Source organism: Elaeis guineensis, chromosome 12 (assembly GCF_000442705.2).
Source record: "Elaeis guineensis isolate ETL-2024a chromosome 12, EG11, whole genome shotgun sequence".
NCBI lineage: Eukaryota > Viridiplantae > Streptophyta > Magnoliopsida > Arecales > Arecaceae > Elaeis > Elaeis guineensis.
Genome location: NC_026004.2, coordinates 22548421 through 22565103, shown reverse-complemented (window position 1 = coordinate 22565103; position 16683 = coordinate 22548421).

Below are 16683 nucleotides of genomic sequence, written 5' to 3'. Positions count from 1 at the left end.
CGTTGCTGATTGAGATTGATTCTAAACTTATCCAATATGCTGTTGAGCGAGATGAGGGAGGGGCATTTTATAATATTTATAAATAAATTTAAGAAATTAGAATTTTTGGGGTTGGCAAATTGGAGGCTTATTTTGAAAGATACATAAAGATAAACTTTGAAAGAAATGTAAAAATAAACTAATTAGACTCATGATCCCTTTTTATTGGTGCGTGTAGAGAGAGAGAGAGAGAGAGATTGGACTTAGGTTGATTAGATTTGAGCCTAAATCCGGTCAGGTTCCGGTCTGTCCAATTAGTTTTTGGATCTTGATGCCGTATCTTTAGCTAAAGGAGAGAGTCCAGTACTCATTTGAATGATTTGACGAGGGAAAAAGAAAAATAATGTCTTAATGAGGACGAGACAAATGTCCATGCATATCCGGTCTCTGACTTTATTTCTTTATATGATTTCAAAAGCAATCTCTTTTGCTTTCTCTCTATCTTGCTGACCACCCCAATCTCTTCCTCTTTTTTATCAAAAAATTTCCTCTCCTCTCATTTCCTCTCCTCTCTCTATGTAGAGTCGCTTGCCTTCTTCTTCTCTTCCCCAACCCCCACCTATCACAAAACCCCCCTCCCCCCCCCACCCTGCCAATCCCCTCTTCTCTCCTCTTGTTTTAGAAAAATCCCCTCTCCTCTCCTGTCCTCCCTTCCCCAACCACCCCTCGTTGTTGGCCCTCCTCTCTTCTCTAACACCCCCTCCCACTGCCAGCCCTCCTCCTCTCTTCTCCAACCCTCACCCATCGCTAGCCCTCCCCCTCTCTTTCTCAACCCCCCACCTACCACTGACCCTCCTCCTTTCTCCTTTCTTCCCCCACTCCTATTTGTTGTCAGCCCTCCTCTCTTTCCCAACCCCCACCGCCACCGGCCCCTCTCTTCCTCTCTTCATCAATCTAGTCCCCCTCACCTCTTTGCTGCCAAAGTCTACTCACTAACTGCCAGACACAACTCATCGAAAAACATCCTTGAGATAAAATTCTGTCAGAAATTATTTTAAAATTTTACTCTAGTTTGAAATTATTAGGATGATTATCAGATGTCTCTTGAGATATTTCTAAATTTGATAATATACTAATATTAAATATTAGATTGTTAGATTGGTCCACCATATCTATGTGCTAATATTATATATGGCATTCTTGTAATATGTTCGCTTGCATCGGATGAAATAACTAGGCTTAATGTAATATTAGGGGGAGCTAATCTAGTCACACTAAAGTATCATTGTGATTCATAATAATTAGTACAACATACAATAATTGAATCATTAGTTGCAATGCTAAAATCCAACTGAGTTTTTTATAATGTGACATGCTAAAATCTTAACAATTTGTGCATGGGGATTCAAAAATGAAGGGTTATTATGCTGATGTGATAAAATATATCATAGGATATGAATTGAAGATCTGCACTACTAATTATAATGCATGAAGTTTGATATATAGATTTATTAGTATTCCATTAATATGGAACATAACAATCATCATAGTATTTCATGTTTGCCATATAGCATCCCTAATTGAAGACGAAAATTAGTGATTAAATAATAGAATTGCATAGTTATTTAGGATAGTAAAGAAAAAAGGAGTTGACAGCAATAGGGTTATAGGATACAGGTATGTAACCTTTAATTTTGGATTGCAGGGCCTAAATTATATTTTTGTGGGATGTATCTATTTAATGTTTATGCCACATTACTTTCTTAACCTTTTCGAAATGATCCTTGATCGAATTAATGTGTACTACTTCCTCAATTTCAGATGCATACCATTTTGTTCATACTATTCTTATTTAAATTAATGCTTACTCCTTACTCCTTGATGATTGATTATATTGAGGATGCTTAATTCATTAACTAATTTGTTAATGTTTTTTTGTAGTAAGATATAAGTTATAATTAACTTCCATATTTTCTTGTAAATGGCTCGTGCGAAGTCCTCAAGAAGCTACAAAAGAGTTCTCAATTCTTAAGAAAGCAAAAGTAATTATATATTTTCTTTTTTTAGGCCATTCAAAATCGCTCCACAGTGGGCTAATATCATGAATTATAATTTCTAGGGAGAAATCATAGGTACTCAGTTTGACATACTGATTCTTTCAAAAAGTCAAATATGAAAGTAAAGCAAGCAATTAGTAGACAATATAATTAATAATTACTTATACAAATTTGAAACGATAAACTCTATCAAAAAAGTAGATAAATAAATAATTTAATATCTCTCTTACCATCAAAACTGTAATGCATCCATTAATATAACTGGTGTGTCTTCTTCGCACCTCACTCCTTCCTCTTTAGTTTCTTAATAGCCCTTAAGATGAATTGTATTAGATGCTCGTGGATTGCTCTGGCCCTTGCATACCAACCAACCTCCCATACAGGGTCAACATAGGGAAAGATTCATAGTGAAATGCCAAGATTTAATAAAAGAAAAAAAATCATACCTAAAAGATATGCAATAATCAACTGCATCATTTATCGAATGGTATTGGAAGATATATTAGGCAATAATACCTTCCAATACATCCCTTCTAACTATCAACTCTAAAATGTGCGGTCCTAACCATAGTTTGGAGAAGTTTCTTTATATCAATGGCTACCCAATTAAGGGATAGCCTACAATGAGAATGATATCCTCTACATAGAAAATCAAAATCATCAATTGCAGATGTCGAGCATATAACGGAAGGGCATCCACCCTATCAACTCTCTATATGCATCCATCAACCACTCATGAATGCTCTTAATGCACTATGTATATCACTTCAAGTCATAATAACAATTAATCAGATAGGGAAGAGCACTTTGTTGCTTTCTCAAGAATTTAGAGTTTTTCTCCCGACTTCTTAAGAACTTCGCATAAGTCAACTATAAGAAACAATAGAAGTTAGTTATAACTTACTTGCATCTTATTACTAAAAAATATTAACAAATATGCTAATGAATTAAGCATCTTCAACATAACCAATCATCAAGGAGTAAGGAATAAGCATTACTTTAAATAAGAATAGTATAAATAAAATAGTATGCATCTAGGATTGGTGAAATAGTAAGCATTAATTCGATCAAGGATAGTTTTGAAAAGGTTAAGAAAATAATATGACATAAACAATAGATGGTTATACTCTCATAAAAGCATAATTTAAGCTCTGGAATCTAGAATTAAAGGTTACATACTTGCATCTTATAACCTTATTACTATCAACTCCTTTTTTCTTAGCTATCCAATATGACTATACAATTTCTACCATTTAACCACCAATTCTTGTCTTCAATCAGAGATGCAATGTGGCAAACATGAAACACTATGATGATTGTTAAATTAGACTATGCTCCATATTAATAGAATACTAATAAATCGATGTATCAAATTTCATACATCAAAATTAGTAGTGCAGATTTTCAATTCATATACCCTATGATATATTTTAGCATATTAGCATGATTATCCTTCATTTTTGAATCCCAATGAATAAATTGTTAAGATTTAGTGTGCCAAGTATAAAAAGCTTAGTTGGATTTTAGCATTGTAACTAATAATTCAACCATTGTATATTTTAATTTTTATAAATCATAATGATACTTTAGTATGACTAGATAGGCTCCTCCTAATATTACATTAAGCCTAGTTATTTTATTTGATACAAGCAAACATATTACAGGAATGCCATACATGATATGAGCATATAAAAATGGTGGACCAATCTAGCAATCTAGAATTTAATGTTATTACATTATCCAATTTAGAAATCTCTTATGAGATATCTAATAATCATCCTAATAATTTCAACTTTGAGTAAAATTTAAAATAATTTTTGATAGAATTTTACCTCTGAAATCAGGTGGATCTTCTATGCATTGCCTCCAAGAGGTTGTATTCAGCGGCTAGAAAAGTAGGCTCTAGTATAGCAAATAGCTGAGAGGGACTAGGTTGGAGAAGAGAGAAGGAAGGCCAGCGACAGATGGAGATTGGGGAAGAGAGGAGGAGGATCAGTAATAGGCTGGGTTGGGGAAGAGAGGAGAAGGAGGACCGACAGTGGGTAGGGGTTGAGGAAGGAAGGAGAAGAAGGGCCAATGGTGGGTGGGGGTTAGAAAAGAGAGGAGGAGGATTAGCAGGCCGATGATGGGTGGGGGTTGGGAAAGAGAGGAGAAAGAGGGCCAGCAGCGGATGGGGTTGGTGAAGAGAGGAGAAGGTAGGTTGGTGACTTGAAATGGAGAGAGAAAGAGAGGGGGGAGGAGATGGGTTTTTTTTAATGGAAGAAGAGGAGAGGGGATTGTGGGGAGCGATGAGTAGAGGTAAAGAAAAAGAGGAGGGCCGACGACTCTAAACAAAGAGAGAGAGGAGAGGAGAGGGTATTTTTTGATAGAAAAGAGAAGAGGGGATTGGGAGGTCGACAAGATTGAGAGAGAAAATAAGATTGCATTTGAAACAAAAGAGAGAGTTAGAGATTGGGTGCAGATAGATACCCATCCCATCCCCATTAAGGTGAGTATTTTTTTCTTCTCCCCTTGCCAGATCATCGAAATGGCCACTGTACTCTTTTCATTAGCCAAAGATACTATTAGAAACTTTGGGTTAATTGATATCTATAGTGAAAGGATAAAATAAAAAATTTAATTAATTATGTAGTAAAATAAAAATTAATTTTAGATTAATTAATGCAAGATCTTATCTCAATCAACCTCAAATCGCTCATAGCTGTTAAGATTAAAATTAAGAAGAAGAAGATTAGATCTTCACCTTTGCGTGAGTAGTTTTTCACCACAATCTGACGATCGTGGATGTCTTCTTAATTCTTTTTGAAACCACACAAGCATCCGGTCTCTATAAGTATCTACATAAGAAAGGTCAAAAATTTTTTCTAATTTGTTTTAATTTTTTTCATAAAAAAATTAGCACATAGCCTTCTCTTCATAGTCTTTGATCATGCTCTAATTTTTAATTACTAGATGCTAGAAGGAAGAGAGAGAAAAATTTCTCAAATCACCCAAATCTTTTGGGTGTCCTACATATGGGCGTGAGAGAGAGAGAAAGGAGGAGCGTGAGGCATGGAGAGGGATCTGAAATTTGATTTTTTTTTCTTTCTTACTGTGATAACCCGGCCCGTTGGGCCTAAAGCCCACTAAGCCCACCGAGCAAAAAAACAAAAAAAAGGGGAAGAAGACTCCCGATCAGAGTCTTCTCCTTCTCCGATTCTGATTGGAATCGAAGTCCTAGGGCCATTGAAGGACCCTAGGATGAGCCCTATAAGAACCCCCCTCCTCTCCTCTAAGAGAAGACATAGCAATCACCGACGATCGTCGGTGTTTCTCTCCAATTTTTTCGATTGAAGCCGTGGCCCCTCGACTCGTGCTCGCTGTGATTTCTCGTCGGTAGGGGTCATCGAAGGTTGAGGTAAGTCCTTCTTCCTCTTCCTCTTCCTCTGTTCTCTCCCTTTTTTTTCATGCCTTTAGGCATGACTGTCGGCGACAGGAGTCGTAGGATTTTATCGAAAAAGGAAGTTCTGTTCGACCTCTCCCTTTCCTTTGATTTTTTTTGGCACCAACGATCACCGCCGACCGTCGGTTTTGGCCTCTCCGAGCTCGGGAGAGTCGCCCCTTGCCGCCGACCACCATCGGATGAGGTATGGTCGTGATCGGTCGGTCAAAGACAAGGGGACCTTTAGGTCCCCTATTTCGACCAAAGAAGGTCACGGAAAAAAGAAAAAGAAAAGAAAAAGAAAAAAAAAAGAAAATAATAATAATAATAATAAGACTAATGAGGGAAAGTTTCTCTCATCTCTCTCTCTCTTAAATCTAAACCATTTTTTCTATCTAGAATTGAACTTTCTCTCTCTACTTTCTCTCTCTAAAAATCTTCTCTTTCTAAATTTTTTCTCTCTCTAAAAAGCCCTATGGATATCCTATTAGGCCATCTTCTCCACTCCTAGAGATCTATGATCTTAAATCGATTTAGAGCCGAAGGAGAGATTTATTAGACTGATCATCAAATCGATCATCTTCTTATATTATGTAATTTTATTAAATATATAAAATAAAATTTAATGATGATTTAATACTTTTAATAGGACTGTCTGATTCATTTAAGAAAGATTAAAAGGTCTAGAACGATCGAGGTATGTAGATCTTATACTCCTTATTTATTTTTAAATCTCCATGATTTTTCATGCATAAGATTTCTTATTGATGAAGTCATATTTTTCATAAAATAAGGATCAGCATATGTGATATGAAAAAGTATATTTTATTATGAGCATTGATTGCATGAATGTATTTTATAAAAAGTTGCATGATTATGAAGCATGAGATTTTATTATTTTCCATCTATGTATATATATGTTTTAAGAAAAAAAAATACAAAGATTTCAAAGGCTCTTAGATAGCTATGCATGAATTCTTTCGGGAAGGTCGACATCCGGAGCTAGCATCTTCATGAAACATGGCCCTGCTAGTAGGTATAAAGTTGGCATATAAATTAAGAACTCTGTCGATTAAGAAACATAGCCCTGTCACAGGTATAATAGTGACCTTAGCACGAACATCTGTGAGCAATTTTTTTGAAACATGACACGAATACATAACAAAAATGATTTATGATTCAAGATTGTGAAATTACATGATTTATGCATGCATGATGAGCTTATAACTTGTTTTATTACATGCTCCATGAAATATTTATTTTCATAATAATTGTTATTTGCGAAATGATGTATTATCATAAAAAATTTTATGCTTGATCCGGTAAGGAAGCGGAAGTCTACTTATTGAGCTAGTGAAGCTCATATTCTTTTTGTTTTCTTTTTCATGTACAGAGAAATAAGGCTAGAACTGGTAAAAAGAGAATTCAGGCTTGGAAATTGGCAAAGCAAGCTTGAAAATTTTATACTAGGAATTCAGTTTATATTTATGGATTGTAGCTATTATGAAATTTGAGGCTTGGATTATTTTTGGATTTAGATGCTCTGAACCAGTTTTGGTTTAATTAAATATTTGAATTGAATTTTATTTATGATGCACCTGTTATTATATTTAAGAAGATAAAGTTTGGCTTCGTATTATCGTGGGCCCATCCCTCGGTAGCATGGCCATATTTTGTCCCGGATTTGGGGTGTGACATTTTATGGTATCAGAGCAATAAGTTTAATCTGAAGAAAAAATCATCTTTTTCCTTGTAGGATCTTCCAGATTTCATCAAATCTAGGGTGGAATAATTTTAAAAAAAAAATTATCCTATATTTATTTCAGATCTAAATCTCTAGATCTAATTTTATTATCTGATATTAATTCTAAAATAAATCTAAAAGCATGAGAAAATATGAAATACCATAAAGAGTAATCTGATTACCCTGTAGATGATCGCAGCAAGCCTGAAGTTCTGATTTAGCCACGCAATCGTCTGACCTCTACCAGTATCCACTCAAGCAGGACCTAGATTGTCTTCTCCTCATGAATCTCTACTCCAAAAATCAGAACTAAATTTGATTAAGAAGATCTTCAAAAGTCTTCCTGAAGTTGAAGCAGCAGCTTGTCGAAGAACTCCTGCAGCCTTCCTGTTCAAGGCGTCACCACACCTTGATCTTGCACCAGATGGATGCCCAACTCCTTAGGCGTGAAGAGGGGAGGGAAGACTTCAGATGGGATATGGAGAAGAGGAAGGGGGGTGGTAGCTTTGATGGGTTTGGTGCAATTACTAGAAACCCTAGGCGCAGACAGGGTTTATATAGACCCTGCTGCGCTGCGCAGTGCCACATCATTCGATCAATCAAAAAATTTCAATAAATCTAAAAAAAAAATAATTGATGGAGTGATGTCATCTGATCATATCAGATAAGAATTCAAGCCTCTCTCCAAGAGTTGGCACCAACATTAGATAAGCACAATCATATTGGCGCCAAAGAGTCCATGTTGATCAAATCAACTTCCATCCTTATCCACTTAGGGCGCCCTTTTTATCCAATTGGGCTCATGCCATAATTTGATTATGGTGCCTAATTTGATGTTGATTTGGCATGTAGACACTCCACAAAAATCTTCCAATGAGCTCTTGCTAAGTGACCTTCAATTTAAGACCCATATATCAACTTTTGACTGATGTCCTAAAATAAAATTGGCAGATGACAGGAATTAGCAGGTGCTTATCTTAAATTCATCTCATGAATTAAGACAAGCCTTTTCTGAGCTAGACAAGCTTCATTTAGACTAAGAGAAACTTTCTCAAGGTTCTCTGGGTGAGTCAAATCATATTTGGCTCAGTCGAAATAGAAAAGATTACACGAGGAGAAAATTAGACTCAATCGTGTGCTAGCACGATTTCCTTGAATCTAATTGGATCTAATCCAAATCAATTGGACTAGCCCAATTGATGACATCCAGATTCTAACCCTTGTTAGTGTGACCCAGTTAGGTTTAATTTTGTATGGTAATGAGACATGTCGTGATCTCATCATCGACATCATCAAAACTCCTTTCAATGGACCAGAACTCTTCTGATTCATACAATTAGAATGATCGATTATCAAGATCATTCTAATTGCTCTCAAAATCTACCACTGACACCTAGTAGTATATGGTGGTAACCCATCAGAATTGAATATGAACCTCTCGGTACAGCTACCTGTGTGATTGAGTTCCTCTATCATGAGTCCCGACTGAATTAGAGTTAAGGTGAACTCATCAAACCCAACATCAGTCATATGAATCAATCGATCTATCCGAGTCCGATGTGAAACCCTAATGGAAAATTCTTTTTCATTATTTCACTCTGCCATGGCCGTGGACTTAAGGACTCGATCTTTCGATCATCATAGGATTACTCCTCTTATCTACCGAGGTTGATAGATCCCATCTTGGTGCGACCTAGTTCCTACAATAAATATGCTACAGCCAACATACACCTCAGGGTTTCGAATGACTAGGAGATCAAGTTATGGTATAGTCAAACTATAACACACTCAAGGTGAACTGTCGATGCACCTCAGGTCAAAAAATTAGATACACAACTACAGCATCGAACTAGTCATCGACGAAAAGGTAGACTTCCTTATGACTGCTCGAGGTGGTCACGCTCAGTACTCTCATTTTCAACGAATATCTATACTCTCACTTTGGTGTCTCTACACCGTAGACTCAAGACACATCTACTCTAAGGAAGCGATCGTACACTAACCTTTCGAATCGATCACCATCCTTGTGATGATCTTATGGTCAGGAGCTGTTTATGAGTTAGTTATGTAAATTCATGCCTTAAATTTTTAACTCTTGAAAATATGAATTGACATTTCTACTAACTCAAAGGATGTATCACAGACACAATGTACACAATGTGATAGAAGAGTAATCCATTTATTAATTTATAGTCAAAATTATAAATTTATCCTTAGATTTGTACAGGAATGTGTCAGCCAATTTGGCATCTAGGGCACACATCTAACAAACTCCTACTTGACCTAATGCCAATTGGCTACATATCTAAGTCTCATCTTCTTAAGATGGGCTTCGATCTTCTGCTGGCCTAATGGCTTTGTCAGTGGGTCTGCCACATTGTTTGTGGAGTCGACTCTCTTAACCTCGACATAACTTTTTTTTAGGTAATCGTGAATCAGATGGAATCGTCGCTCAATATGCTTGAACTTCTGGTGAGACCTTGGCTCCTTAGCTAGGGCTATGGTGCCATTATTGTCGCAGTAAAGAGGGATGGTATCCGATGACATCACTCCAAGCTCCGCGACAAACTTCTTGTACTAGAATGCCTCCTTCGCAGCTTTCGATACAGCAATATACTCTGCCTCCATGGTGGAATCTGCAATCACCATCTGCTTGGAACTCTTCCAGCTAACTACACCACCATTGCAAATGAACAGACTCTCAGATGTCGACTTTCGATCATTTATATCAGACATAAAATCTGAGTCTATATATCCCTGAATCTGGAGTTCTCCATTCCCAAAGACTAGAAACATATCCTTAGTCCTTCTCAAGTACTTAAGGATACATTTCATAGAAGTCCAGTACTCTTCATCTGGATTCGACTGATATCTGCTTGTGACACTCATAGTATGGGCTATATCAGGTCGTGTACATAGCATGGCATACATGAGGCTCCCTATTGCCGAAGCATAAGGGATTTTACTCATGCATTCAATCTCCTCAGGTGTGCTAGGGCACATCTTCTTAAAGAGATGAATGCCATGTCTAAAAGGTACTAAACCTCTTTTGGAGTTTTCCATGCTAAACCTTTTTAGCACCTCCTCTATGTACATCTTCTGTGAAAGTTCCAGCATCCTATTTGGTCTATCTCTATAGACCTTAATACCCAGTATAAAGGATGCCTCTCCTAGATCTTTCATAGAGAACTCCTTAGATAACCATACTTTGACTGAGGTCAACATGGGAATGTCATTCTCAATTAGGAGGATGTCATCTACGTACAATACGGGGAAGATAACTATGCTCCCACTGATCTTTTTGAACACACATGGTTCCTCCTCGTTCTTGATGAAATCAAATATTTTGATCACATCATTGAAATGAGTATTTTAGCTTCAAGATGCTTGCTTAAATCCATAAATAGACCTTTGCAACTTGCAGACCTTGTGATCATCATCACTGGATGTGAAATCAAGTGGCTGTTCCATATAGATATCTTCCTTAAGATGTCCATTTAAGAATACCGTTTTCACGTCCATTTGCCATATTTCATAATCAAAATAGGCTGCAACAGCAAGCAGTGTGCGGATGGATTTTAGCATGGCTACGGACGAGAAGGTATCCTGATAGTCAATGCCTTCGTGCTGATTATAACCTTTCGCTATGAGTCTAGTCTTGAATGTCTCTACATTTTCATCTACACCTATCTTTCTCTTGAAGATCCATTTACACCCAATAGGTACAATACCTTCAGGTGGATCTACCAAGGTCCAGACTTGGTTTGAGTGCATCGAGTTAATTTCTGATCTCATTGCCTCTAACCATTTCTCGGAGTCGATATCTGATATCGCTTCATCATAAGTCTTGGGATCATCACCATGAGCCCCATTTTTTGTAAGGAATATTTTCTCTATATCCTCTTGTATAGTACCTAAGTACCTTTCAGGAGGACAAAAAATTCTAGTCGATCTACGAGGTGGAAGAGGTTGTGTTAGGACTGGTTCTGATTGATTTGGTTTCTCAGGTTCTTTAGCTCATTGCTCTTGAGAGACATTCTCCTTGAGCTTAATTATTCTTCCGATGCCACCATCTTGAATAAACTATTTTTTAAGAAAAATAGTATTTTGACTCACAATCACATTGTGATCTTTCGAAATATAGAAATAGTATCCTAATGACTCTTTAGGATATCCTATGAATCGAGCTCTAAAAGATCTAAACTCTAACTTGTCTGCCTGCTGTCTCTTGACATGAGCTGGACAACCCCAAATTCTGAGATGATTCAGACTTGCTTCTTACCATGCCATATCTCATATGGTGTGGTAGAAATGGTTTTAGATGGAACCCTATTCAATACATATATTGCTGTCATGAGATAATGTCCCCAAAGAAACTCAGGGAGGTCTGTGAAGCTCATCATGGAACGGACCATATCTAATAGGGTCCGATTTCTCCATTCTGAAACCCCGTTGAGTTGTGGTGTTCTAGGTGGAGTCCATTGAGAGACTATGCCATTGTCCTTAAGATAGTCTAAGAACTCCCGACTAAGATATTCGCCTCCTCGATCTGATCGAAAAACCTTAATGGGCTTTCCTGTTTGTTTTTCTACTTCATGTTTGAATTCTTTGAACCTTTCAAAGGCTTCAGACTTGTGTTTCATTAAAAACACATACCCATACCTAGACATATCATCGGTAAAGATAATGAAGTAAACATAGTTGCCTCTAGCCGGCACATCAAATGGGCCGCACACATCCGTATGTACTAGGGTAAGTAGGTCTGTGGCCCTTTCTCCACGTCCTACAAAAGGGAGTTTGGTCATTTTGCCTTGAAGGCATGATTCTCAAACTGGATATGACTCGAAAGTCAATGAACTCAACAGTCCGGATTTCTCCAATTTGTTAACCCTGTCTTCCGTTATATGATCTAGCCTTAGGTGCCACAGATACCTATCATTTAGACTATGTCTGGGCCTTTTAATTTCTTTGGCATTCACATTTTACTCGATATTAAATACAGATACATCAATATGTAGCTGATAGAGACTGTTAATAAAAAAATCATTTATAATTTTATTATTTTCATAAAATATGTTAATCACATAGCCTTCTTGTGCTAAACATGAAACAGAAATCAAATTCCTGCTTGCTGTAGGCACATAATAACAATCTCTAAAAACTAGATCTAATCCTAATGGTAATCGCAGATGATAGATTTTTACAGCCACACCAGCAACTCTTGCTCTATTCTCGATGCGTAGGATCATCTCCCCATCCCTCAGCCTCCTGCTCTCCTCAAGATCCTGCATAGAAGTGCACAAATGAGCACTAGAATCAGAGTCAAGCACCCAACTGGATGCAGAAGAAACTGTAAGATTAGATTCTAAAATGAGCATACCTCCAGAAGGACCATCTTTCTTGTTCTTCAGGGTGGTCAGGTACTGAGGACAGTTCCGCTTCCAATGGTCGTCTGATTGGCAGTGGAAATATTTTTCCTTTTCAGCAGCCTTCTTCTTCGATTCTGTCTTCTTCTTCTTCCCATCCACCTTCTGTTTCTTCACAGACTTCTTTTTCTTTCCAAATAATTTTTTCTTGGAAGAAGTTCGCTCCACAGTAAGAACTGAGCCTTTTAAACCCTTCATAGAAAGCTCAGCCGTAACCAGTATGTTCATTAACTCGGCCAAGGTACACTGCATCTTATGCATATGGAAGTTCATGATGAACTGAGTATATGCATCAGACAAGGACTGAAGGATCACATCAGTCTAAAAATCCTTATCTAAGATGACACTGAGCTTCTCAAGCTCCTCAAGATCCTTGATCATTGTCAAACAATGATCTTGGGCTGACTGCCCAACACGCATTTTAGCCTTAAAAAGTCTTTGACAGACTTGAAACTTGATTGCGTGACTTTGTTCACCAAACAACTCTTGTAGGTGAGCCAACATTTGGTGGGTAGTCATAATGTTCTCATGTTGGTGCTGTAAGTCATCAGACATTGCACCCAATATGTAGTACCTTGCTTTGTTATCATCATCCGTTTACTTTTCCAAAGACGCTCTCTGTTCAGCAGTCGGACGTGCTGGCATGGCAGGTGGGTCCTGATCCAAGATATGGGTCAATTTTTTGGAACCCAAAATAATTCTGTAGTTCCTCAACCAGTCTTTGAAATTAGGTCCAGTCAATCAGTGGGTGTCTAGTATTTTGGTCAAGGGTTGGACGCAGACATATTTTCTGTAGAGAGTCAAAAGTTTCTAGTTAGATTTTGTAATCAGACTTAACCAATTTATTTAGGAGTTTTATTTTTAAACAAATTAGGCTCTCACTATTTTCTCAGATCCCTACACTCCCTAGATAGAGATGTAAAAATCTCCGTGATTAGTGATTTCTAGTGGGTGGTGCGGTCTCACCGACTGGCTCATCACCTCACCTAACAGTTATTGGTGATGGGTCAACCGATGAGTGGACAACTCTTGTCCAATGATTCTCTAATCATGGTGCACCCAAAACTTGGTCTCTAATTCATGAAGCTCACTGTGCCCAAAATATTGCTCCAATCCTTAGTTAAGTCAAACCCACTATTTGCACAAACTAGATTCCTGATTGGGTTCCTCACCGTATCCGAAATATTGAGCCCAACCCATCCTCTAATTCATAACATCCAATGCCTAATAGACGTAGTTACGTCTTTCCGGTGCAACTGAGCCACTGTATCCAGCCGAGAACAATCAACCCCGGGAAGGGCCCGCACATCCATAATGGTGGAAGACCTAGACTTAATATTTTTTTAGAGAGATTTGATTTAGGTCTCATTAAACTTGACTTGACATAGTCATAACAATTATGACTAACCTAGTGGCATGGGTTAGCTCGAATTGTTAGCCACCTCAAATTAAAACTGAGTCGACACATATGGCCAGGTAAGTGAGACTGGTGGGAGGGATATGCCATTAACTTGATAAGAACGTATTTGAGTCGAGTAGCTCCCAATTAAAGATCAGTCGGTCGTATCTGCCCAACTTATCTTAGACACCAAATTGTCGAACCAGAATCAATTGGGTTAGCCTACAATTCAGGCTCTAACCACTGAGCCAAATTAGGTCTTAACTTGATCGAGTCACTTCTAAATATGATTCGACCTTGACCTAGACATAATCCTATTAGGCTGGTCAATTATTAGCTTTCATGATCCTACCTAACCAACTTTTGATTCGGTTTGATCAACCGCTAGACCTAATTGAGCTACCCAAGCTCGAAATCAATTTTATGAAAATGACTTAGATCTGAAATTCTCAATTTTAGATCTAATTTAATTTTATAAGCTTAATTCATTAATTAAATTTTGAGTTCATAAATAAAATATATAAAATAAATCCTAAGATTTCAGGATCTAGAGTTTTGCAGAAAAGTAAGTTTGATTTCTGATTAAGGATGAATGCGCAGCACCCCTACACGTCATAAGAACACCCATTGAATGAGAGAAGAGGGCCTTTAAATTTTACTTTGTTCTTATGATCGGATGGCCATGAAGAATACCTTAATCAGAAATATAAATTTAACTACAAAACTAGTTAGATCTAAATTTACATATCACATATACAATTTAAGATCTAACTAATACATGCTTTGCATATATCTCATGTATCAAAAATTGATCTAATTAACATGCTTTTAGATTTAATACATCACATGTAACATCTGAAAAATAAAATTTAAATTGAACTATTCAACATAAAATTTATTCTAGATAGTTACTAGAATAATTCTACAACTAGTCTAGGCATGCAACAGATCAATCTTATGTATTATCCAAATTTTTATTTTCTATTTTTGATCTGAATATAATATTTATATCATCAAAAATAGAGAATAAATTAGATCTAAATTATATTTTAATCTCATTAAAACATAAACTTACAAGACTATTCATAGATCAAACTATTTCTAGTCTAGTCATGCATTTCATGCATGTTAGATCTTCTTAGATTTAATTTTAAATATTTTAATTTTAGATCCTATCATATCTGATGTGACATCTAAAATCTTTTAATATCAGATAAATTAAAATTAAAATCAGATCTAAATTAGATCTGAAACTGAGCCATCAATCTGGCTCTGATACCAGTTGAAGAAAAAATCATCTTTTTCCTTGTAGAATCTTTCAGATTTCATCAAATTTGAGATGGAATAATTTTTTTAAAAAAATTATTCTATATTTATTTCAGATCTAAATTTTTAGATCTAATTTTATTATCTGATATTAATTTTAAAATAAATCTAAAAGTATGAGGAAATATAAAATATCTCAAGGGTAATCTGATTATCCTGTAGATAATCGCAGCAAGCCTGAGGTTCTGATTTAGCCACGCAATCACCTGGCCTCTACCAGTATCCACTCAGGTAGAATCTATATCATCTTCTCCTCATAAATCTCTGTTCCAAAAATTAGAACTAAATCTGATTAGAAAGATCTTCAAAAGTCTTCCTGAAGTTGGAGCAGCAGCTTATCAAAGAACTCCTGCAGCCTTCCTGTTCAAGGCGTCACCACACCTTGATCTTGCACCAGATGGACGCCCAACTCCTTAGGCATGAAGAGAGGAGGGAGGACTTCAGATGGGATGTGGAGAAGAGGAAGGGGTGGGCAGCTTTGATGTGTTTGGTGCAATCACTTGAAACCCTAGGCGCAAACAGGGTTTATATAGACCTTGCTGTGCTGCGTAGTGCCACATCATTCGACCAATCAAAAAATTTTATTTAATCCAAAAAAATTTTGATTGATGGAGTGATATCATCTGATCATATCAAATAAGAACCCAAGCCTCTCTCCAAGAGTTGGTGCTAACATTGGATAAGCATAATCATGTTGGCGCCAAAGAGTCCATGTTGATCAAATCAACTTCCATCCTTATTCACTTTGGGTGCCCTCTTTATCCAATTGGGCTCACGCCATAATTTAATTATGGTGCCTAATTTGATGCTGATTTGGCATGTGGACACTTCACAAAAATCCTCCAATGAGCTCTTGCCAAGTAGCCTTCAATTTAAGACCCATATGTCAACTTTTGACTAATGTCCTAAAATAAAATTGGCAGGTGACAGGAATTAGCAGGTGCTTATCTTAAATTCATCTCATGAATTAAGACAAGCCTTTTCTGAGCTGGACAAGCTTCATTTAGTCTGAGAGAAACTTTCTCAAGGTTCTCTGGGTGAGTCAAATCACATTTGGCTCAATCAAGATGAAAAAGTTTACACGAGGAGAAAGTTAGGCTCAATCGTGTGCTAGCATGATTTTTTTGAACCTAATTGGATCTAATCCAAATCAATTGGGCTAGCCCAATTGATGACATCCAGATCCTAACCCTTATTAGTGTGATCCAGTTAGGTTCTATTCCGTATGGTAATGAGACATGTCGTGATCTCATCATCGACATCTTCAAAACTCCTTTCGATGGATCAGAACTCTTCTGATTCATACAATTAGAATGATTGATCATCAAGAT